At 41.9% G+C, this 25,537-nt stretch overlaps 1 protein-coding gene across 8 annotated transcripts in view; it reads left to right on the top strand.

Annotated features, from left to right (window-relative positions):
• Nucleotides 1-12,816: 12,816 nt before the first annotated feature.
• Nucleotides 12,817-25,537, top strand: part of mef2aa (myocyte enhancer factor 2aa) — a 115,314-nt gene continuing 102,593 nt past the window's right edge. For 4 of the 8 annotated variants that reach the window (XM_061774155.1, XM_061774153.1, XM_061774157.1 and 1 more), the window contains exon 1: nt 12,820-13,006. The gene's annotated coding sequence lies outside the window, so the exon portion shown is untranslated. Of the gene's footprint in view, nt 13,007-25,537 lie in introns of all 8 variants that reach the window. The other 4 variants (XM_061774156.1, XM_061774151.1, XM_061774150.1 and 1 more) reach the window with 2 other exon arrangements.

Raw genomic sequence — 25,537 nt, 5'->3', positions numbered from 1 at the left:
GTAACCACTGGAGTTTGCGCCCTCAGGTCTTTTTGCAGTCACTTTAGATGAAGAAGTAATTTGCTAATATCACCGAGCAACTTGTCATGTCAGGTGATTAATTAAAAACTAGTTGAAATTAGGGATAAAATGAATAATGGCGAGCACAGCTTCATTCCTGACCTTGTTCAATTTTTAATGAGTTCAGCACAATGGAGATTCCATTTTTACAAATGGAGCTACAGGCTCATGCGAACACTGCACATAATTAAAGATTGTCTCCTTATTATCAAGATCTTTATACTTCTGCAGGGAAAGTAAGACCTGTTTTTGGGATACAGCAGCTCACAGTTGATGAGCAGTCAAGGAGCGTGATGAACACATGATGATGAATATATCAAAAAACTCCAGAGAGTTCTGTTCCCAGGAGACTTCTTCACAAAAAGACCTTTTGAATGCTCAGATTCTCTGCCTGGGGAGAAGTCAAAGTTGTCTGCAAAGTGAGAGAAAAACAAAGATTCCTGTCAGTAATACTACAACAAATACACCTTCCAAGATTCGTTGCGAATCTTAAATGGGACATTCTGTATTATGGAATGGTAACTTTTAAATGGCTTATACAAATAACTGCGTCTTTGGTGTGACTGCCTACCCATAAGCAGTGGGTCATTTGCATGAGACAGAACTGCCCCCTCAAATCAGGCGAAGCTATTGGCTCCCACCAGCAGAGGCACTGTTGATTCAATTAGTTTAGTTTAGTTATAGTCTGAGCAACATAATGCTTAGCTATAGCCTACAGCCACACATATGTACATCTAATCCAGGCAGCAGTATTTTGCTCAGGACAAAATCTGCATGGAAATAGGAGTTACGAACATTCATAGAGAGATTCTTCCATCTCAAATTAATATCAAAATAACAATTAACTGATTCATTCATGGTGAATTTTTGTATTTTAGCTAAATGCCCATCCCTAGTTGGCAGTGTACTGATTGTTATTTAGATGTCATTCTGCCATTGCTGAGCATTGTGTTATTCTGGGCTGTCAGCATGGCATCTTTTACGTTTTAATTACGACGGCAATTGAGAGAGGAGATGGGGACTGTGAGACATGGATTATTTATAGCGCCTGATCTCAATTGTGTCACGGGGAAACATTTTCAGCTTTCTTTGAAATACTTTGGATGTCATTGATATGAATAAAGTCACTGTGACTAGGCAGTTTTGATAAATCATCCACATTTAGACTTAAAAATAAATAATCTACATTTAGACTTTTCAAATTACTTCCAAGTACACTTACAAAAAAGGGCCTAGAAGTAGAAGTAGTTTCATTCAAAAAGTTACTGTAATTATATAATCTGCATTAGCATAGGTTAGTGAAAAGGAATGCAATGAATTGTATGTCAAAATTGCATGTTAACTGGGACGGCTGGCAGTGAATGATTAGTCACTCCCCCGCCCACACACGCACATAGATGGGAAGTGAGCCATTTTGGTTTGAAGCATCAAATTACAGGCGAATTTCAGGTGTCGTAATTTTCGTAATTCTCATAAAGTGAATTTGCCCAAATGAGCCCCACTCGAAAGCAAGTATTGTATTGTAAGTACAGTCAAATAGGAGGAGCCAGATGAGGTGGTTGGGGCATCTGATTCGGATGCCTCCCGGACGGCTCCCTGGTGAGGGGTTCCGGGCACGTCCCACCGTGAGGAGATCCCGGGGATAACCTAGGACACGCTGGAGAGACTACGTCACTCGGGCCTGGGAACGCCTCGGGATCCCCCCGGAAGAGCTGGATGAAGTGGCTGGGGAGAAGGAAGTCTGAGCGTCCCTGCTAAAGCTACTGCCCCCGCGACCCGACCTCGGATAAGCGGTTGAAAATGGATGGATGGATGGATGGGCTTGTAGCTACCTTGTAGCATAAAGCCTGTTTAGTGTTAAATCTCTTTAATGTAAAGTCTAATATTTTTTTTACTTTTCATGTACATTACTTATTTTACTCTTCAAGTACATTTTTAAATTGCAATTTATTTGTGTTTAACTTGTAAGAACAATACATTTAATCTTTAAGAACTGTTTGCTTAAAAAAAGTAATGTTAATTTAATTTGATCTAACTTAATATTTGATTTGAATCATTATTTAATTACTTTTTTAAAATATATTCCTGTATTTTTTAAAATATATTCCTGTATTTAAAAGCAGTGTTAATGTTCAAACTGTGCAAAATGTTACAGTGGCTTACAACAATAAAAATACATTTTAGGAAAAAAACACTTAGCCCTACTACTTACTGTATTTTAAAGTTGGTCTTTATGTGATACTTGGAGAGATAAGTATTTTTTAAGGTGGTACTTAGTGTAAAAAAAATTGAGAACAACTGCGAAGTTAAAGAGCTAAGTTTTGTTTTTTTCTACGGCATCTAATGTGGGCTGAGTTTCAAAGTTTGATAATAACGTCGAAAGTCGGACATTTATACAAACTCAGACTAGGGAATTTTCCCAAATGAGCCCCATTTGGACGCAGGTCTACTTGACAGATGGGCGACGCTACATTGCGAAGCTTTTTTGCTTCCACTATCTAGCAGAGCATCGTGTCTAAGTTTGCTTGATTTGAGGATTCACGGGGAGAAACGGGGAGGCGAGGAACCATTCATCGCTGCTTGCAACTTTCATTATACTGCAGTTTAATTTTATACATAACTTATCTTTGTCTTTGATGGTTAATAATGTACACTTAATACAGGTTTTATGATGGGAACAGATCAAGCCTGAAACAAATTAAATCATTTTATTTCCTTTGGGAGATGTTTTGAAATTACTTGGAAGTCAACCAGTGCCACGGATTGCATTGTGTTCCGCTGTACATTACATTTATGGTATGAAACCAATTAGTGATTAATTCTTGATGTGTGTAGTGAAAGGTAAATGTTGATGTGTTGACAGTAATAAATGAGAAAAAAAAGTTTGGAAAGGGCATTGAGGGCCTTCTGATAATGGGACGATAACGAAGTGTTATTTCATAACGTTACTTTTTTTAAGAAAAAAAATAGTGGTGTGACTTAATGATTTTTCACATTTACAAAATAAACGTGTCTTTCTCTGTCGTGCTATTGCAGATCAAGCACGACTTACAAAACCTAATCAAGATCTCTGCATGTGTTTTGGGCTCTTTATTAATTGGGGGGTGAAATACTGTCTGGGTTTATTTGTGGTGTGGCGCAGTGTTGGAAATGCCAGCTGTCATATCACGCCTGCGCTGGAATAAACTCTTATTTTGCAAGCTCCACGCCACTTGTTGGAATGCTTGCAATTAATGTCGGATTGTACATACACTTGTAACTCTACTATTGATGTAACGTATGTATGGAATGAGGATTCCTTTAGTTACATTTCTCAACTATTAGGTAAAGATTTACTTGGAATTCTGAACCATTTTTTCACAAAGTTTTGGTTACCATTATGACTGTAGGCAGAGCTAGGGAGTTGTGACAAAGCAAGCGCGCATAAAAACGGTGAAAGCATGGACTATATTTTCACTCATGGAGGCAGCATTTCATTCCCAAACTGGCCAATGACATGTCAGTTAGAGTAGCGTGTTCAATATTCCCTTATTGTTGCATCACAACTTTGAACTGCTCGCTTATAGACACATTTTGTGTTGTACATACAGTTGTGACTCCATCCATCCATCCATCTTCCGTATAGCTTATCCTTACTAGGGCCGGGGGCGTGCAGGAGGGCATACACCCTGAACTGGTCATCAGCCAATTGCAGGGCAAATATAAACAAACCATTCACACTCACATTCACACCTATGGGCAATTTAGAGTCTTCAATTAACCTACCGTGTATGTTATTGGGATGCCGGAGGCAACCCGAGCACCCGGAGAAAACCCACGCAGGCACGGGGAAAACATGCAAATTTAGATAAACATGAGCATCTGGAAAGACAGTAAAAGCATTAATTGTATTTTCACTCATGGAGGCAGCACTTCAGCACTAAGCCCCCCCCCCCCCCCCAATTATACTTGTAAATTAGTGTATGGCTCCGTGCATGGGGAACATTGGAGAGACAAATACACCCTGCTTCCACCTAGAAGACTTTGTCAAACATTCGAGTATGTGTCATTATCAGAAGCTACGCTGTGCAAACACTGCAGCTCTGCTTGGACTTTGGCTTTGACCAGACAGTGTACTCTGACAGTTTCTCGAAAATGGCAGATCTTCACCCAGTGTAGCTTCCAGGTCATTAGGGAAGAGACTCTGTGTGCGGCAGTTATATGTAAATTAGCTTTACAGTCCAGCAAAATTCAGGACGGCATAGGCATATTCAAATTTGTGTTGTCATAAATGATGGTGTTTTCCATGTAGTCGGACCGTTGCTTGGAAAGAGCGAATCTTCACCCAGTCTAGCTGCTAAGACATGGGCAGATAAACTGTGTGGGGGTGGTGTTATATAATTATCCCCTCTGTTTCATCAAAATCTTAAAATGTTTAGAAGGGGTTGCTCACAGATGCATTCTCAGAAATAGGCAGCAAACTAAAATACAAACAAAAACAAAATATTTGCTTAGTGTAATTTCACACTTAGTAGGTGGGTAGGGAATCCAGAAAGCAATTTAAAAAGTTTCTTCCATAATATGTCCCATTTTAGTTAAAGCAATTGTGTTTTGAGGTTCCACTGTATCTATTCTAAGCCCCTGAAAACCTGTTTTGTGCTCTCTGCACACCTCAGTGAGGACAGCACCAGCTGGAATCATGATTGACAGTTGTGACTGGGTCCACAGATGGACGCATGCCCGACAAATCCATGTCCATGACGGTGTTCAAGCCAAGGACCACCCTATCCCCCTGGCTCTAAGTCAGATACAAAAGGAGGAACGGGGTGCGAGGTCGGGCCTCTTCGGGCTCACGTGTAAGCGTTCAAAGCCAGCTGGTCTGGCTTTGGCTTAACCAATGGGCCGAGTGAAACCAAGGCTGCAGAAAGACGAAAAGTTGTAGATGCAAGGAAAGGGATGCAGACAGTCAAGAGGAAGGCCATGTGGAGACTGGAACAGCAGGTTCTGTGAAGGCATTTGTGTGGCAACAACAAACAGGCCAGGTGTCAGGAAAAACTCGACTCAATTGAAAGGGACTGGATGCCAACTGAGGGTAACATTAAGCTGTATTTACTGCAGTATTCCATTGTTGTTTATTGTGAGTAGTGGGATGTGCCTGTTTACCTTATATCATGCCGTGGTTCGATTTAGTTGCCTCTTGTTCATCATTTTGATAACATAATAACCATTACTAAAGGACTCGTGCATAATACTGTCACAATAGGCAGTTCACTGTTGGACAAAATTAAGGAATCGCTGTGTTTATTATTTTTATTCCAACGAATGTGTGACCTTCTTGAGGGCCTCAACGTGACCAAAAACTCACTCACATTTTGCAAATGTCTGCATTCTGCTTAAAATATACATTTGTAATGGGTAGCAAATGCAAATCGAAATCCGACAATTTGTTTGTTTGAAGCAGCCATTTTGGGTGAATTCCAGGGCTCATACTTTGGTACTCGTAGTAAGGAATTCACCCAAATGATCCCAGAATGAATCTAATTATTTGGGGCCCTCCACATGTCTCATTTTAAAAAAATATGTGTATCCTGGTGAAAATATAAATATTTTAAGGGGTCCCGAACATGCCTCCGCCCCCTCCAAAACTCATTCAGTCGTGCCCCTGAAAGAAAAACAATCACCCCAAATCGCCCCCAAACAGCATGTGAACCCATATTCTGCATTTCCAATCTGGGTTATGTTGGCCAGCAGTGATGCTGACTCAAAAATGTGGCCCGGTGATGTCATAAGTAATCTAAGGCGTTACTTTTTATATTAGAGTACGGTAGTCATATTACAGTTACTTTGATTTACCTGCCTATAATTGCTTTTTTGTTCAGGAGAACCAGAGCTTAATATGCTTTTGATATTTAAATATGCTATTTATGATCAGGCAACAGATATTCATCATTAAATAACTACAGTGCTTGGGAACATAAGGCAAGTCAATAATGAAGACACTTGATTCAGACAGGGTTGCATGTCATAAGTGTAGACCAATTTTCAGCCTTTGTTTTAGTAATGACTAATAAAACAGACAAAAACACACTATATTCTTAACTATCCATAACTAGAATGCACATGACGACTAACTGTAATATCAAAAAAAGGCGAAATATATTTATAAACTGAGCCATCTGGGGCAATGACGTCACGTGACGTGTTTTGCACAGTCACTCAACTCTCGTGTACCCATGCAGCAAACAGTGGCGCAAACACAATGGACGGTGACGAGGGATTGGCATACTTAAACTGGAAATACAGTCACTACTTCGAATTTCCCTAAAGAGGACAATACTAAGGTTCGTTGTACACTATGCGCGCGCACACACACACACAGGATACAGACACACACACACAGATGCCTTCACGGACCCCCACACAATCAACAGGGTTGCTACAATCTGTGTCTGTATGCATGCATGTCTGTCTGTCTGCCTGTCTGTCTGCCTGCCTGCCTGTCTGTCTGTCTGTCTGTCTGCCTATCTATCTATCTATCTATCTATCTATCTATCTATCTATCTATCTATCTATCTATCTATCTATCTATCTATCTATCTATCAGTTTAGAGTCTTTAAAGAAGTGTACTGAGAATGGTGTGCTCTTATATATTTCGGTGGCTATTTGGCATGTCAAGTCTGCACGAAGTTGCTCAATTAATGTGGCATCAACTACACTCATATTTAAGTTATTTGTTCATGTTGATGAAATAATGCAGCCCTAAGCCAGTGCAAACTGGAGGCCGTTCCCAAGCCTGGATAAATGCAGAGGGTTGCGTCAGGAAGGGCATCCGGCTTAAAACTTTGCCAAACAAATATGAGCGTTCATCCAAAGAATTCCATACCGGATCGGTCATGGCCCGGGTTAACAACGTCCGCCGTCAACCTGCAGGGCGCCTGTGGAAATTCAGCGACTGTGGGTCGAAGTCGAAAAAGAAGAGGTGGAAAGCGGGTTCTTTGGCAGAAAGAGAACAGGAAAGCACAGAGCCAAGAACTGAATGTGGGGATGTTGAATGTTGGGACTATGACAGGAAAATCTCGGGAGTTGGTTGACATGATGATTATGAGAAAGGTTGATATATTGTGTGTCCAGGAGACCAGGTGGAAAGGCAGTAAGGCTAGAAGTTTAGGGGCAGGGTTTTAATTATTTTACTATGGTGTAGATGGGAAGAGAAATGGAGTCAGGGTTATTTTAAAAGAAGAGTTGGCTAAGGATGTCTTGGAGGTGAAAAGAGTATCAGATCAAGTGATGAGGCTGAAACTTGAAATTGAGGGTGTTATGTATAATGTGATTAATGGCTATGCCCCACAGGTAGGATGTGACCTAGAGGTGAAAGAGAAATTCTGGAAGGAGCTAGACGAAGTAGTTCTGAGCATCCCAGACAGAGAGAGAGTCGTGATTTGTGCAGATTGTAATGGACATGTTGGTGAAGGAAACAGGGGTGATGAAGAAGTGATGGGTAAGTGCGGCATCCAGGAAAGGAACTTGGAGGGACAGATGGTGGTAGACTTTGCAAAAAGGATGCAAATGGCTGTAGTGAACACTTTTTTCCAGAAGAGGCAGGAACATAGGGTGACCTACAAGAGCGGAGTTAGAAATTTTGTGCAGACGATGTAATCTGAAGGTTGTGGTAGGGGAGAGTGTGGCTAGACAGCATAGGATGGTGGTGTGTAAAATGACTCTGGTGGTGGGGAGGAAGATTAGGAAGACAAAGGCAGAGCAGAGAACCATGTGGTGGAAGCAGAGACAGGACGAGTGTTGTGCAGCTTTTCGGGAAGAGATGAGACAGGCTCTCAGTGGACAGGAGGAGCTTCGAGAAGACTGGACCACTGCAGCCAAGGTGATCAGAGAGGCAGGCAGGAGTGTACTTGGTGTATCTTCTGGCAGGAAAGGAGAGAAGGAGACTTGGTGGTGGAACCTCACAGTACAGGAAATCATACAAGGAAAAGGGTTAGCTAATAAGAAGTGGGACACTGAAAGGACCAAGGAGAGGCGAAAGAATACATTGAGATGCGACACAGGGCAAAGGTAGAGGTGGCAAAGGCCAAACAAGAGGCATATGATGACATGTATGGCAGATTGGACACTAAAGAAGGAGAAAAAGATCTATACAGGCTGGCCAGACAGAGGGATAGAGATGGGAAGGATGTGCAGCAGGTTAGGGTGATTAAGGATAGAGATGGAAATATGTTGACTGGTGCCAGTAGTGTGCTAGATAGATGGAAAGAATGCTTCGAGAAGTTGATGAATGAGGAAAATGAGAGAGAAGGGAGAGTAGAAGAGGCAAGTGTGGTGGACCAGGAAGTGGCAATGATTAGTAAGGGCGAAGTGAGAAAGGCATTAAAGAGGATGAAAAAGGGAAAGGAAGCATCTAGGAGAGGTGGCTGTGGAGTTTTTGACCAGCTTGTTTAATAGAATTCTAGCTCGTGAGTAGATGCCTGAGGAATGGAGGAAAAGTGTCCTGGTGCCCATTTTTAAGAACAAGGGTGATGTGCAGAGCTGTGGCAACTATAGAGGAATAAAGTTGATGAGCCACACAATGAAGTTAAGGGAACAAATTCCTTGTGTGTTTTGGACATACTTGGCAAATAAAGATGATTCTGATTCTGATTCTGAAGAGTAGTGGAGGCTAGACTCAGGACAGAAGTGAGTATTTGCGAGCAACAGTATGGTTTCATGCCTAGAAAGAGTACCACAGATGCATTATTTGCCTTGAGGATGTTGATGGAAAAGTACAGAGAAGGTCAGAAGGAGCTCCATTGTGTCTTTGTAGATCTAGAGAAAGCCTATGACAGAGTACCCTGAGAGGAACTGTGGTACTGCATGCGGAAGTCTGGAGTGGCAGAGAAGTATGTTAGAATAATACAGGACATGTACGAGGGCAGCAGAACAGTGGTGAGGTGTGCTGTAGGTGTGACAGACGAATTTAAGGTGGAGGTGGGACTGCATCAGGGATCAGCCCTGAGCCCTTTCCTGTTTGCAGTGGTGATGGAAAGGCTGACAGGTTAGACTGGAATCCCTGTGGACCATGATGTTTGCAGATGACATTGTGATCTGCAGTGAAAGGAGGGAGCAGGTGGAGGAACAGTTAGAAAGATGGAGGCATGCACTGGAAAGCAGAGGAATGAAGATTAGCCGAAGTAAAACAGAATATATGTGCATGAATGAGAGTGGTGGTGGGGGAAGAGTGAGGCTACAGGGAGAAGAGATAGCAAGGGTGGAGGACTTTAAATACTTGGGGTCAACCGTCCAGAGCAATGGTGAGTGTGGTCAGGAAGTGAAGAAACGGGTCCAAGCAGGTTGTAACGGGTGGAGGAAGGTGTCAGGTGTGTTATGTGACAGAAGAGTCTCTGCTAGGATGAAGGGCAAAGTTTATAAAAGAGTGGTGAGGCCAGCCATGATGTACGGATTAGAGACAGTGGCACTGAAGAGACAACAGGAAGCAGAGCTGGAGGTGGCGGAAATGAATATGTTGAGGTTCGATCTCGGAGTGACCAGGTTCGATAAAATTAGAAATGAGCTCATCAGAGGGACAGCCAAGGTTCGTTTTTTTTGGAGACAAAGTTAGAGAGAACAGACTTCGATGGTTTGGACACGTCCAGAGGAGAAATAGTGAGTATATTGGTAGAAGGATGATGAGGATGGAGCTTCCAAGCAAGAGAGGTAGAGGAAGACCAAAGAGAACGTTGGTGGATGTCGTGAGGGAAGACATGAGGGCAGTTGGTGTTCGAGAGGTGGATGCAGAAGATAGGCTTACATGGAAAAGGATGACGCGCTGTGGAAAGAAGTTCATGTTGATGACATCATTCTGTAACTTGTGTGGCGTATGTTACCAATTGGTACGGTTAAGCTAAGGGTTTTTTTTGTACTGAGGATAAGTGATATTCTTGCCACTTGACAGCTACTGCAAGTAACTAAAAAGTCACTTTTTTCTAATTTAGTTACTTTTGAAATTAAGTAATCAGTAAAGTAACTAAGTTACTTTTTCAAGGTAACTGTGGCAACACTGTTGGCCGGACAGCAATAGCTGCGTTGGCTCTGTAGAGTATGACAATGTACCAGCAGAACTCAATCTCACCTACCTATCTTACTGTACAAATGGGACCTGACCACTGTTGTTGGTACGGAGGCATCTAACAAACTGTATGGTACACATTGTGGTACCTGTCACAACTCTTGACCATGGACATACCAAACATATTTAGCTAACTTAATCAAACTGTACTGCTTGGTGGTGCTTGCAATGTTCATTTACACTTTTTCTGCTCTCACATGCTTTTATTGAGCGTTAAAATGTAGAAATTGTTGCCTTTGATGAACAAAAAACACTATGTACTGTGGTGTACCATTGGTATGTCAATAACGTCAGCACATAAATGTGATTTTGATTTTATAAGTCGATAAGACACTTTCAAGCCAAGGCTGGTGTAGTTTTTGGAGCATTTTAATTGACACAGGAAACGCAATACTATGTATGTGCTATTCTCCTAATACCTGACACATGGAATTTCTGCTTGCCATAATATTGTCCTTGTGCAGCTTGAGTTTGCACAGCAAAGCAAAAGAGGATGAAGAAAATCTGCAGGAAGAGCCAGTCTGCCTCACCCTGTGCTGGCCATAAAGCACATTCTCATTTAACCTGGACGGCTGCGTGGCCAAAAGCCAAGAGCAGAACAATCCAGACCCGGCCAGTTCGACTAAAATGCTTGTACGCTGCTTGTTTCCACCCTGACTCTCCTCTGGTGTTATCTGATACCTCCTACTCAGTCCATGTGTGAACCAGACCCTCTTTTTTGGGGGGTGGGGGCAAAACGAATGGTCATTTCTTTAAAATCTCATGTTGATTTTAAGGTGTACTTCGGATTAAACTCTTTGGTCTTTGCCAAGTTAATAATGATTGTGTTTACCAGGCAGCCAGAAAAGTATACATTCATGTTATAGTGACTTTTTGTTGACATCGCATGATATAGAAATACCACTTGAATTAATCAAGAATGTGTCTATCATGTCCCATGACCAGCGTGATTCAGTCTTATGATGTTGAAATGAATCTTAATAGTGTTATGCTGAACAACTGGGGAGGAACTCATGCTAAGCAATTACTGTTGCATTGTATCTGTTGTGACCAGAGTTGGCAAAAGTACTCACGCACAAACAATACTTGTATAAAAAAAGATTCTGGTCAAAGTATAAGTACGGATTCAACACTGCTACTTAAAAAGTACAGACTCTAAAATGTACAGAAGTATAAAAGTAAAAATTAATTTTTACAGTCAATTATATGTAATACCTCTTGATAACTTCAAACATAAAATTCTCTGCACACGCAATAGCTTCCCTCTTCTATTAACCCTCTCAACCGCGCTGATTTTATCTCTCCATTTACGTCTTTTTTTTAAGTTACGTTGTCAACTGTGGAGGTTGAAAACACAAGCCTATTTTGACAAAGAAGTGCAAATTATTGACATCCATACATTCCAAATGTAGGGAGTAAAAGTAAAAAGTCATCAGACAAATAAATACTTAAGTACAGATACAGTCCTGAAATATCTACATAAGTATAGTTACAAAGTATTTGTACTTCGTTACTTCCCAACACTAGTTCTGATCAAGAATAGCATTATAAATTACCTGCAGTAAACTCCACCAAGGGCCACCAAATTGAAAATCTTCAGAAACATCCGCCCAATTGCACAGTGTACTGTAAACAAAAAATATTAATTTGGATCAAAACCAAAATCATCACTTTGTAATTGTTCATAGAAATTGTTATGTAGGTTTTTAATCCAGCTAATAACAACAAAATTAAGTGGTGGCCTCTGCTCCGATAGATGGCGTGCGCCGATTAATCGTGAGAGAATTAATAAATGCCGCACCTCCAATTCCTTTCTTCCTCCTTCCTTTCATATTTATTTCCTTCCATCCATACCTTCTTTCTCCCTCTCTTGCTATCATACTCCATTCATTTCCTTATCTCCTTCCTTCCTTCCATCCCTTCTTTCTCCCTCCCTTCCTTGTGATCATGATCCATTCGGTATTCCCTTATCTCCTTCCTACCTTCCTTCCATTCGTCCTTAAGTAACTTAATGTAAAATGTGTATACCTACTTTTGGCCACCATTTATAATGTAATATGTGATTTTCATTAAATGTCATCATCTATTTCTGGAAAACTAATATTATTTAAAAGTATAAATATATTGGACTTGTAATGGCCCTTCCCCACAATCAAAACCCTGCTTTTGTGTTGTGTTTTTTGTGGGGGAAAAAAAAAAGTCACTACTGTGCAGATATGCTTGCACTCGACAGTATGTGTGGTTATATCGAACCTCACAGCACCTGCTCTATGTGCACTCCCCCTGAAAAACAGGGACAACAAACTGCTGTCATGTTCCAAAGACACGACCACACCACTGGTCCTGTACACGACATGTTTCAGCCCTCCTTTTGGTCCTATTGGCCGCTCCCTAGAGGCGCTGCGTGCCAGGATTGGACGGCGTGCACGCCGCTCATAAGTCACCGCTGTTGTTTTCGCGATGTGACGTCAAATAATTTATATATTTTTTAAGTCCATCTGTTCATTGTTTTCCCTACTGAGTCTCCTCGTAACAATCTACGTTGGGAGACTGTTAGTTTAAAATTGGCCGCCAACTTTTGTATTTGTTTTACATGCACTCACTCATTCCTTGTTATGCGCGTGCGCTAAAGCGAGTGGGCGTGGGCGAGGTTTCGTGACGTCATCACAGGGGGCGGAGCCTTGCTGTCAAGAGGCAGACTGGCTTTTTCTGAGTTTGTCAGCTTCCCCCCTCCTCCCGCTCAACGCCCCCGAAAATAGCAGCCCAGCGTGTTCAATGTGAACCGAAATTACGGTCTATCCAGCGGAGCTGCCGATACAGAGCGTCTCCAACAACGTCCCGGGACGAAAAAGGTGAGTGAACGTAAATAGAAACATTTGTTGATGAGAGGCGGCCGTGGTCGACGAGGGCGAGTTGGAAACGACAGGAAAGCGGCAGAGGGAGGCGTACAGTATTGTACAGTACCGTGGTTCGGCGAGATTGGAAGACGTAAAAAAGTAACAACAGGGCTCAACGAGTTTCAAGCGGCTATTTTACTAAACGCTGCTGATATCGGTGGGCGAACTCGCTTTTCATCGTACGTCACAATTACCTCTGCTTCTAAAACAGTTCTGTGCGACACGACCAGAGAAAACTTGACAGTTGTGCCCTCTTAACATGATTAAAGTCGATAATTAGTTTCCATTTGGCTAAAGTGTGCCCGATTTTTTGATGATAAGTGTCTTGTTAACGGTGCCAATCACCATGGCAGCACCTGCTTTTTTTTCCACGCAGTCTCTCTCGCACTCGTTGTTTTGACAAGAGAAAACTTGACAGTATTCACCAGTTTCCCTCTTAAACTAGTCATTTACGTCAAATTTGATGAACCTATTCAGCTTTTTGACTATACTTTACAGCGTGTCTATTAACAGTGCTGATCACCTCCTGCTTTGTGGAACTTCTTGGTGGTTTGCAGTCTTGCTTTTGTTGTACTTGTTTAAAGAGAAAACCTGACCGTCTTGCAGATTTCTAATTTTTTTTATCTAATAAAATGATTCATTTACATTCTATTTGCTTGAGATTGGTTAACTTTGGCCCTTTTCTTAAATATGCATGGTTCTAGCTGTCAATTTGCTTCTAAAACGGTTGGAGTGTGCATCATGACCAGAGAAAAGTTGACCCTTCACCTAATAAGACATTTGGCCCCGTTTGGTTGAAATTTACCCACTTTTTGATAAGTGACTTCTCAACCATGACAACACCAGTTTTTTGCATGGTAGTTTGCACCCTTGCTGTTGTTTTGTTGTTGTTCAGCAATGAGAAAACTCCGAGAGGATACATTATTTCTTGTTGGTGGCTTTTATGATGGTAAGTGTGGTATTAGCAGTCTCCAGTGTCCGGTAGCACCTGCTTTTTCCAAGCAAGTTGACATCACAGTTGGTTTGCGCTCTTGTTCTTTTCATTCCTGTTGTTGTTGTTTAGTTATTTTAAGAGATTTGCTGCCAACTGCAAGCATTTGAAGGAACATTCTGCCAACTTGAAGTTATTATTAATTTACTTAAAGTGGGCACTATCTGGTGGTTTTCCTGCTTTTAAATTGAACTCTGTCTTGGGTGTGTATTGTAAGACGTAATACGAGGTACTTTATTAACAAAGAATGTTTAGTTTAGTTTGCTGTTAGGATTTGTTGTGATTTCAAAACATGAGAAGTTATGGAATTAAAGTAATCTGATCCTCTTATTGACTGTACAGGCACTATAGCTTTGTAACATTTTTGGTTAGCAGCACATCTGCCTCACAGTCAGGCGATCAGGGTTGCAACATCCTTGCATGAAAACAAATCTAATTGCTCCAATTTCTTACTTGAAATAAGTTGGTATTTCCCTTAATTCTGGAGTTTTCCTGGAATTTATATGAACGCTCCTAAATTAGATATGAGTTATCATAGTCGTCTGGTATTTGTCTTTGGTCATGATGGCCATTACAGCACATCTGCGACTGGCTGTTTGTTGCTCGTTTTTGATGGCGAAGCAGTAAAGCAGCCTCCAATCTTCAGTCATTCAGGCCCGTGTGCTGCCCTGGGCCTCGGCAGTAATGTTGCTCATGATCTGTGTCACGTGAGCTTTTACGTGTGATATGTGGACAAGTATCATTTGAACAATTTATGGAGTGTATTAGTCCGTCTGATAGAGCCGTCGTCAGTGTCTGTCTTGCCCATTCGACGAGTTGTTGGTTCTAACCTCAGGGACCCATAATGTTTCCGCCTTTTCCATGACGCAAATATTTAGCTTGGTTCTTGAAAATTACATGACTATCCTATAGAACAACATTTGATTTTGAAAACGAACAGATAGGCCAGGTCATTTGTAGATGAGGTGTTGTGTATGTAAAATAGCTTTGTTTAATACTAATTCATCATTTTTGTCCCATTTATTTATTGAATAAAAAGTTAAATGTATATGTACAATTTTTCATGTCACTAATACTTTTTATTTTATTTACAATAAATAAAATAAACATGTTTAACCAATTATTTATTGAGGTTAATGAATAAGAAAAAATATTGAATACATTTTAATTAGCCGCATTTTCCGAAAAAACCCCCATAAATATTACAGGGCTCTGTAATGTAAATGTGCGATGGGCTGGTTTAAAGAATGGATAATGCTGCTTGTGGCTATACATCCTTTTGTCATTTTAAAGATAAACCATCCATCCATCTATTTTCTTTACCGCTTATCCTCACTAGGGTCGCGGGCTGCTGGAGCCTATCCCAGCTATCTTCGGGCAGGAGGCGGGGTACACCCTGAACCGGTCGCCAGCCAATCGCAGGGCACATAGAAACAAACAACCATTCTCACTCACATTCACACCTACGGGCAATTTAGAGGGAAGAACATGCAAACTCCACACAGGTGGGGCCGGGATTTGAACCCCGGTCCCCAGAACTGTGAGGCATATGTGCTAACCAGTCGTTCACCGTGCCGACAAAGATGAACCAAATAGGGCAAAAATTATCTTATAAATTTGACACACTACAGAGTATTGTCGGACAATTAATGAATGAATGAATTCAAAAATTGCAAAGTGAAATCTGGCTTTCAAACGGTCAGGAATTGAGACATTCTTTCAGTTTTCAGATGCTGTGGGCATGTCGATAAATCAGTGCTTCTCAATGTTTTCTGTTACGACCCCCCCAGGAAGAAGATTTGCGCCCCCCCCCCACCCACAGCCCCCGCGAGTACACCTCCATATAACGGTGTATATAAAGGATAATTTAATCTAATCCTTATAAACATTGAAAAAAGTACAAAAGAAAGCGATATAGACTGACATCTACTGCAGTGGATGTGCAATTACACTTTATTCTCGTACGGCAAATCATGTTCTTCAGGGTCTCACACCCTGGGGGGTTGCGCCCCACTATTTGAGAAGCACTGTGCTAAATGCTCTGAAAACCCCGCCTCCCTGTAAGTTTCAGCTGTCAGTCAAATATGTGCCTTCTCTCACAACACACTCTCTCACTGCACACTCTCTCGTAGCCTGGAGAGAAGCAGCCTCTGAGCGCCGGTGTAATGACCAGCAGCCGCGCCGCCGGGACAATTTTGCCCTCATAAGCCTGCGTTGAAATTCAGTGTGCCGTTGCTTTGGCCTTTAGTAATCAAGTGTTTTTTCCCCTCCTTCTCCTTGCCCTGCAACTGTGTGGCCCTAACGCTGTTGCGCTGCTGGGTTGGCATGGGGCTGCAGGAGGCAGATCCTGTCCGGTTCGCCGCTGCCTTCCTATACAACGTGCGTGGGGCCAGACGCTAGAGACTGTAGCTCAAATAACACAAAAGAGATTCCACTTCAGGGAAGATGTGCCCCCCCCGAGTTCGGCAATGCCTGCGCATCTGGGCAAGGAGAGCCACAGTCGTTGACGCAGTTTGTTTCACTCACGTAGAGCAGCTGTAGGTCACAACTCACATCCAGAGGCTCACACACAGACCAATCCAACCGATTAAGATGACCTGTCCCACTAGGCCACGCCCCTTAAATTATCAGTCCATGCATTAATTACACTACCAGTTTATTTCTTTGCATTCTCTTTTATGTTTTCATACAATACTGTGCTGTTTATTTTTATTTAATGTGGATTGATGGCATTTAATTTAATTTCAATGAGGACAATTTATTTGATTATTGAGAAATTTTTAATTATGAGCTTGGTCGCCCCACAAATTAAACTCGTAAGTCAGGGTACCGCTGTCCTTTTTGTACCGCCGCTGCATCTGTAGTTTTGTGTATTTAGTATGTGTCAGTGTCTTTACCAGAGGTCTGAATAGGAAGGGAGATATTGGATGTGTGCGAGGAATGGGGCATCTGCAGCGTCCTCTCACCGCACTCTCTGTCCCCACTTGAATTTCGGCGCTTCAGCGTTCTCCTTCCACTGCAGATGTGGAGTGCGTGGGCGAGTCGGATCTGCAATTAACGCCGGTTGTCAGAAAGAGAAAACAGGCGTTTAACACAGAGTGAAAAAGACCTTCTCTGCCACTTTCCTGATGCTACGATATTCTCTGTGAGGAACACAAGGAAAGCTGGAAGCCAGTGTGCACTGGAGATAGATAGAAAAAAAAATAATTCATTGGTGTCATTGTGGTCCAACAATATTTCTTATCGCAAGTCCTCCGATAATGACCACAATTTGGACCCTAGCACAGAGATGCCAAGGCCCTCTTGAAAGGATGTTGTTTCTTCACCGTTGTTTTTCTCAGGTCAAATAAATTGCCCTACAGAGGACTTTCCCGTACTCAAAAGCTCACCAAATTTTGCAGGTGTGTTCACACTGGCGAAAATTTGACGTTTCATAGGCGTCCCAAAACCTGGCTCAGTACGGTTGTGCCCTCACGACATTTTGGAAAATCCAGCACGGAAGCCATTTTCACTTTGTGAGATGACATTTTGTAGGCATGTCTATCATGAATAGACCTACAAAAAAGTCTCAAGAAGCCATGCCCAAACATTTGGCCGTTTTAGGCTTATTTTGGCTATATCCGGTGGTCCTTCAAAAAGTGAACTCCTCTGACAGATTTTGTCCAATTGCTGCCAAATGTAAACGAAGTATACTAGACAAATGGGGGAAACTATATTGCGGAAAAGTTTAGTTTTCATCATTATGTGTGGGTGGAACATGGCGCCGAAGTTTACTGACTTACCATTGGCTCGATTGCAACCCCACCGAAATATTTGGGAAATTTAGCCTGTAAAGCCAGTGTCACTTAGCAATATGAAATTTGGTAGGTAGGTCTTTCATGAGTAGACATACAAAAAAGTCTCAAAAAGCCACAGAAGGTCTGCCATGTAGGTTTGAAATGGTTATTTTTGGCATATTCGTAGTTGTTATTGTACTAAAATGCCTGTTTAGTTAATAAAGATTTTATGATGGCAATGTTTTTATAATAAAATTATTTCCATTCTATATTGTCTTTGGGAGAAATTGCTTTGAAACCCCAACAAATTGGTTAATCTTAGCTGTTCCACTTTTTCTTGTAAGCAGTTAAACTTAATTAGAAATTGTTTTTAAAAATAAATAAAAAGTCACTTTTAGAATCACAAGAAACAATAATTGAGCCCACTCATTGAGCGCTTGATCCACTCTTTGACTAATGAAAGCATTTGGTAACATGAGTCATTGTTTATTGGTGCGCCATCATCAATATGGAGATTCCAGCGTTCTACTGTGAGACCTGGAGGTCGCATGCAGAATCTTGAGCCTGGCAGATAATGTTTTACAACACAGTTTACTGGACTGGCACTCCCTCCCAAAAAACTCTTAATAAATCAATCGGATTATATGGAATTATTTCCACCGCTAGATGACAGACAATCACAATAATTTATATGAACATATTTATAATTTACACTTTTGGGATGATGCTAAATGGGTCACCATGTGTGGAGTGTGTCATGCTAGCACTATATGCTTTGGTCTTCAATTTCCGGTCCCCCTTTCTGTTTAGTGTTTATGGAACAAACACTAAAAATGCACTTTTATCAGATCAGAAAAATAGTTTCACATTCATATATATATTTTAGGAAGATTATTTAAAGCAATATGATTTGTGGGAAAATGTAATAAAAATGAGCAAATATGAAAAATAAAAAGAAAATATTTTTTGGGCAACCGGTTAGCACATCTGCCTCACAGTTCTGAGGACCCGGGTTCAAATCCGGCCTCGCCTGTGTGGAGTTTGCATATTCTTCCCGTGCCTGCGTGGATTTTCTCCGGGTACTCCGGTTTCCTCCTGCGTCCTCAAAACTTGCATGGTAGGTTAATTGAAGACTCTAAATTGCCCGTAGGTGTGAATGTGAGTGCAAATGGTTGTCTGTTTATATGTGCCCTGTGATTGGTTGACGACCAGTTCACGGTGTACCCGACCTCTCGCCCAAAGATAGCTGGGATAGGCTCAAGGATGCCTTCGACCCGAGTGAGGATAAGCAGTGTGGAAAATGAATGAATTAAATATTTTTTGCACAAAAAGCACAATAAAGATGCAGAATATTAATAAATAGTAAATAGTGAATAGTAATAAAAATCTGAATGCATGATGAGAGAACCTTTTTGTAATGAGGGTGTGTTCACTTCTCATTCCACGGTAGTTTCATTTTTCATTGTTTAACTGTACTCATTTTAATTCAGTTTTATCACCAATATTTTTGTCATACGCCCCAAAGAACCCAACCACACCACAATAGTGATGTCAGTCTCGCAAAAATTCCATTCCAAATGAATAGTAGGACAAGAAAAAAGATCTCACAAGCAGCAACTTTGCTACTAATGGCCTGATGTTAGCTCTGAGGGTGAATGTATTACTCAGCGGGGCCCTGTTTGTACAGCAAGACGGCAAGCGGTGACCTTTCAACTGTCCTGCCCTTGACTGAGACCTCTGGTGGTAAGCCACTTGGTTTGGCTCACTCAGCACGTGTTGGTGAGCAGGGGAGAGCAGCTTAAGATTGTCATTTCCCTCCGTCCCTGGCGACCGATCCTGAGAGGAGGTCTGGACTGGACCGCAATTCCGAGTTTGCTAGGAAGATCCTAAAGCAGGACCGCTCTCTAAATCTGCTCTTAATCTGCTTTTACCGCCACAATCCAGCATCTCTGTCTACGTGTATTGTGGACCCAAAGTAACGCATTAGAAAGTGTGCCCTGTGAACTGTTGTGCAACACAGTAGTCATGCAGACAAATTGGTAAAACCTCTACAGACTGGATCGAGTCCTTTCTAGCAGACATTTTAAACTCAAGGGAGCCACATCCGGCCCGCCACATGATTTTATGTGGCCCGTGAAAGCAAATTATTTGTGTCAACTTCCATGTTTGTTGCTAAATCTGTACCAAAATTTCACATCGTCATATGTAATCCATAACGTTGAGATATTGCAAGCATTTATTTTTTTGGTTATCAAACCCCTTTTTACAGTAACTTGAACAATAGTTGAACTAACTATTATCCTTGACTTCTGATTTGAGAATTTATCCATCAATTTGTTGCATCTGTATACAAAAAAACAACATCAATGAAACATTATGGTATCACAGTCATAACGGCCCTCTGAGGGAAACCATACCAACAATGTGGCCCGTGACAAAAATGAGTTTGACACAGTATAGCACAGACCTTCATCAAGGCTAAACACCTATAGTCTGTAGTTTTTCCATCAATCCATCCATTTTCTATACCATAAATTCCAGTTTCAGGGCTGTAAGGGATCTAGATCAGTAAACATTTTAGCAGATTTTATGTAGAAAGTAGTTTAAAGGAATCTTTTTTTTTTTTTTTTTTAAATATGAAATACTTTTTGCAGTTTAAAAATAAAAATATGTATCATACACGGTGGGCGGCTCATTGGCAGATCTGCCTGTGTGGAGTTTGGATGTTCTCCCCGTGCCTGGGTGGGTTTTCTCCGGGCACTCCGGTTTCCTCCCACATCCCAAAAACAAACATGGTAGGTTGATTGAGGACTCTAAATTGTCCGTAGGTGTGAATGTGAGTGCGACTGGTTGTTTGTTTCCATGTGCCCTGCGATTGGCTGGCGACCGGTTCAGGGTCTGAAGAGAGCTGGGATAGGCTCCAGCAGCCTGCGACCCTAGTGAGGATTAGCTGTAAACAAAATGGATGGATGGATATACAGTATGTATATAATTTGCTTTCTGAGCAAAATCACAGATGATGTACATTCGTCTGACTTCAGTGCAAGCAGCGTGGGTTCAGTTCCCACTCAGTGATGATGTGAATGGTTGTCTGTTTTTATGTGGCCTGCGAGTGACTGCCGACCAGTCCAGGGCATTGTCTGCCTTTCGCCTGAAGTCAACTGGAAAAGGCTCAAGCTCACTACCTCACCTGAGAGTAGTTAAGTCACGGTACGGCTGAGAAACCTGGTCGGCCGTAGTGAAACTGGGTGAATGCAGTAACAGTCACTAAGGCTGTAACAAAACGTGGAGGTGGTTGGTAGTGGGACAGGAAGCAAAAGTATTTCCCCGGCATATCTGTGTCCTTTCAAGTTTTATCGTATTCTCCTGCATTTGGGGCACGTTTTGTCCGGTTTTGCCACGGCTCTCGTGGCAAGCTAGGGTGTATGGTAGTTGTAGCCGATTCATCACATTCTATCCCGGCGTGTCCCTGTGTGTGACAGTTTAAGGGCCCAGTGCGAGACAGTGTGTTTTGTAGTACAGTCTGACATGATGGGGACAGTCTCAAAAGGGATATAAAGCGGGGCCCGGCCGTGGAGCTTGATTCACGTCTGCCATGGCCACGAACGTGCTCCAAAGCTGCCAGGTGTTCATGTTTTATCCACAGAAAACCTTGACAGAACGTGAAACAGTGTCACACCTTGATCAGAACCTGAAAAACGTGAGGGACCCCATTACAACGGGACGGGCAAGGAGGGAACATACTGGAATCTGTGGTAGACCACGGGCCGAACTGTAGTATGCTTTTAAGCCTCCGGGACTCAGCATCCCTTACCCCACTGTCCTTCATGGATGCCATAATAGACTGTGGGAAAAAATGTGAAAAAACAAGACTTGAATGTGGAGAAAAAAATTGCCAAAAATCCCATGCTGCACTACGTTTCGGGAAAACGAGCCTGCTGTGGTCACCGGCAACTAAATGTAAACTTAGCAACATATATATAATCATATAATCACAGTATCAACTTTTATCTATCAGTCTTCTCTTCCTTGGTCGGTCTCTGCTGTGTTCATAGTTACTTTCTCTGTTGTGAGTTGTGTTGGAAACTGTGTAAGCGTCAGGTGATGACTTTGCAAAGTCATTTAGCACCTTTGTGAGATGTCACCTCTACTTTGGTTTTCTGGGGTGTGCAGGAGGAACCGCACAATCACACTTTGCCTCACTGCAAGCGTTAGCGGGCTCACTAAGAAGACCCGCGAGCCCAAATGTGTTTGCGGTTTGGTTTGTCATTGTTGTCTACAACAGAGCCTGTAAGGCTTCAGATCAGTTATAAGAGCTGGTGACTGTTAACATTATTTAGTTATAAAGTGTTATCTCATTGAAACTAACTCTTGGAACAGGAGGTAAAAGAGACATCTATTTGCTGAGTTGCATTTTAACGGAATTTTAATGAGACTTGGGGATGGGAAAAAAACCCTAAATCAAAGGAATATATTATAATCTAATTTACCAGATCAAAAGATCCACATGATTACTAATATACCCCGCTGTATTGAATTCTTGATGCCCGACTATGTGGATCTTAAAAAGCATCTCACACTGGAGATTTGAATTCCCTCTTTGTATTCTGTTGGTAAACTGAAGACATTGTACAATTGGATTATGAACGTCAAAAAGTTTCTACAAAATCTGCCGAGTTCTGACTGATGGAGGTGTTTACTGTCGCAGACTGGGAGCTTATCTAATTGATTTGAAACATCACGTCACACATTGGTGGCTTTATGACCCTTCAGTTTAGCTTGACTTTATGTAACACATTGTAAATGTGACACATTGAAAAAGGTAGAGAGTCATTTAGACTGTTTACATGTACATTTTGTTCCCATAAATAAACTAAGGCTGTGTTCACACTTTTAAATTTGCAAAAAATATACAGTATAATTTATGAAGGACTGTGTGACAAACCTAAAATTGATCTAAGTCATTTTAGATTTTTGTCCCTGGTAAGTACAGTATAAATAGTCTCTCAAAAAGGCTGATTTTATAATTGCCTGTATACAAATCCAGTACAGTAGTTGAGTCTCTGGAGTGCCTGCTCACCCATTAAGTGTGACATTACACAACGAACTATATCTTTTGTCTCCTCCCTATTGTCCGAAATGTGTCTGTGAGGGGGCCCTTCTGATTTTTTTTGCTGGATTGTCAACGTTACAAACTAATTTATATAATATCGCCTCCACACTGAGTTACTCTACCCTAGGCAGCCAGACTGGCTTAAGATCCGCCACTTTCAAGCAATGGATGAGCTGCACAGAAACACAATAATGTCCAAGCCAAAATCTCAGCAGCAAAGTTCTTGACTACGTCAGTGTGGGGTGGGGGTATTGTTGTATTTAGCAATGTCCTCCGTATGCTAGTAGACAAGTGTAATTCAGCAGGGTGGCGATCAAGTGCCTCGCTGAAATTAACCCGTTTTGAGGGAACTGGCCTGTCTCATGCAAGTAAGCCACTGCTCACCCCATCTCCTCGAATGCAGGGCCTCTTTTGTTGGGGCAGAACTAGCAATAACATTTTAAAAAGTAAATTTCCCATTATAGGTCCCTTTTTTCCAAGTCCTACTTCAGTCGCACTAAACCAATATTTCAAATTTCTCAAGCAGCAGACAAACAAACCAATTGTTCCTACGCTAGTTCAAACCAGTAGTTGTTGGAAGAGCCCTGCAGGAAGAGCGCCCAGCCTGCGATATCCTAGCTTTTCTCTCTGACTGAGGAGCCCTGTGAAGCAAGACAGCAAGTGGTGGCGGGAGGTAAGCTGAGTCCTCACATTATGCAGCAAAACACATCAACCATTACGACAACAAAAAGGGAAGTGACACCTGCACGCACGCGCGCACACACACACACACACACACACACACACACTCCAGTCCAATAGTTTAGATCTGACTTGTATTCCAAAAGTTGACTCAGGACTCTCTTACCACCAAGACCCCCAAATCCAATTCCTGATTTTGAGAGAGCAATTTGGTTTCTGCTTAGATGTTTTTGTTGTAGCTCTGCTCTGTGCATCTCACAGCTTGAGGGGGACTGTGATTCTTTTGCGAGGCGTTGAGTCCGCCCGCTGATCACGCCTCTGCTTGCCTGTCGAGGTGAAAATGGTGTTAGCTTCTCCACCAGTGAGCCGTCGGTAGCCCGCGATCACATCAGATGGCGCTCTTTTGGTTTGCATGTCCCTACCTCTCCACCATCAAACTGCCAAGGGTGAACAGGCCGTCATCCTGTAAATGTAGTTTCCCCAGGAATTTGGTAAAATTCTAAATTGTACAATCACAGGGACAATGACGTTCCACAGTACAAGCTGATATTTCTTGTTTACAACACAGTTCCATTCCTACGGCAGTAGAAAAGTCGTAATTACCACAAACATTTGTATAAAACCCGTACTATTCGTGGCGGATAGGGACAGACCTCTGCCACGAAAACTGAAATACTCAAGTAATTTACCCCCCCCCCCCCCCAAATTTCTTTATTTTTGTATTTTTTATAACTGTTGGAAGAGTTGGAACTGTAAATATACCACTAATTATAATCCCAAAACCTCCATCCGTCATCCATTCATTCTACCGTTTATCCTTACAAGGGTTACGAGTGTACTGGAGCCTATCCCAGCTGACTTTGTCGGGGTACAACCTGAACTGGTCCCCAGCCAATTGCAGAGCACAGAGACAAACAACCATTCACACTCACATTCACACCTGTGGCTAATTTAGAATTTTCTATTAACCTAAAATGCATGTTTGGGAAGAAGCCGGAGTACCCAGAGGAAAACCCATGCAGGCATGGGGATAGCATGCAAACTCCACACAGGAAGGCCGTAACCCAAATTTGCCGTAACCCACGACCTCTGAACTGTGAGGATGTGCTAACCAGTCATACACCGTGCCGTCTGATCCCCAAAACAGTTGGATATAATTTCAAACTCATCTCATGCCATTACTCTTTAAAATAAAACTTAAAAACAAGTGCACATGTAGATGCACATTCAGCAAAGACTCTCCATCACTTCCACGAACAACCCAGGTTATATTTAGCTCCTCCCCGAGATACAATGATGAATTATGACCGCTCCCACTGCGTGTCACAGTATTTGAATGTGCAACAACTACGTTTGCAGTCACTTAAGGGTTTGAGTTAGGCATGTGGTGTGACACACTGGTCCGAATCACAGTTGGTCCTGTCCAGTCGTTTAATGAGATACATGAATACAAAAATGAATAAACAATCTGAGATATAAGCGTTAGTAGCTGTCGTTAGAAAATTCAAAAAATAATGTAAAATTCTTCTCTAAAATGTCTTTTTGTATTTATTTATCCATTTTATAGCTGGTCATTTTGAGATGCAACATAACATAAGGAGGGTTAATCAAACAGGAGGGCTAAATTACATGGTATATAACCCATTATACCACGCATAAATACTTACTTAAGAGCTGCGAAATGTATGTAGGCGTCGCCGCGAGACAATAATCTTCGTGGAATGATGCGGCCCATGGCCGTGCCCGACGAGCTACACGGACGTTATGGCAAGCTGCGACCATGGTGGATTGAGTTGGATGAAGTTATGCAAGATTCATTCAACACGTCGTAGCAGATGATTGATGAGAGCTAGCGGCTAACTAGCAGCTAACTAGCTGCTAGTGAAGCAGATCTAACTCAGCCAGCGTGGGTTTACACATTTTAT

This window comes from Phyllopteryx taeniolatus, chromosome 5 (genome assembly GCF_024500385.1).
Source record: "Phyllopteryx taeniolatus isolate TA_2022b chromosome 5, UOR_Ptae_1.2, whole genome shotgun sequence".
Classification (NCBI taxonomy): Eukaryota; Metazoa; Chordata; class Actinopteri; order Syngnathiformes; family Syngnathidae; genus Phyllopteryx; species Phyllopteryx taeniolatus.
This window is presented reverse-complemented; position numbering and strand designations above follow the sequence as displayed.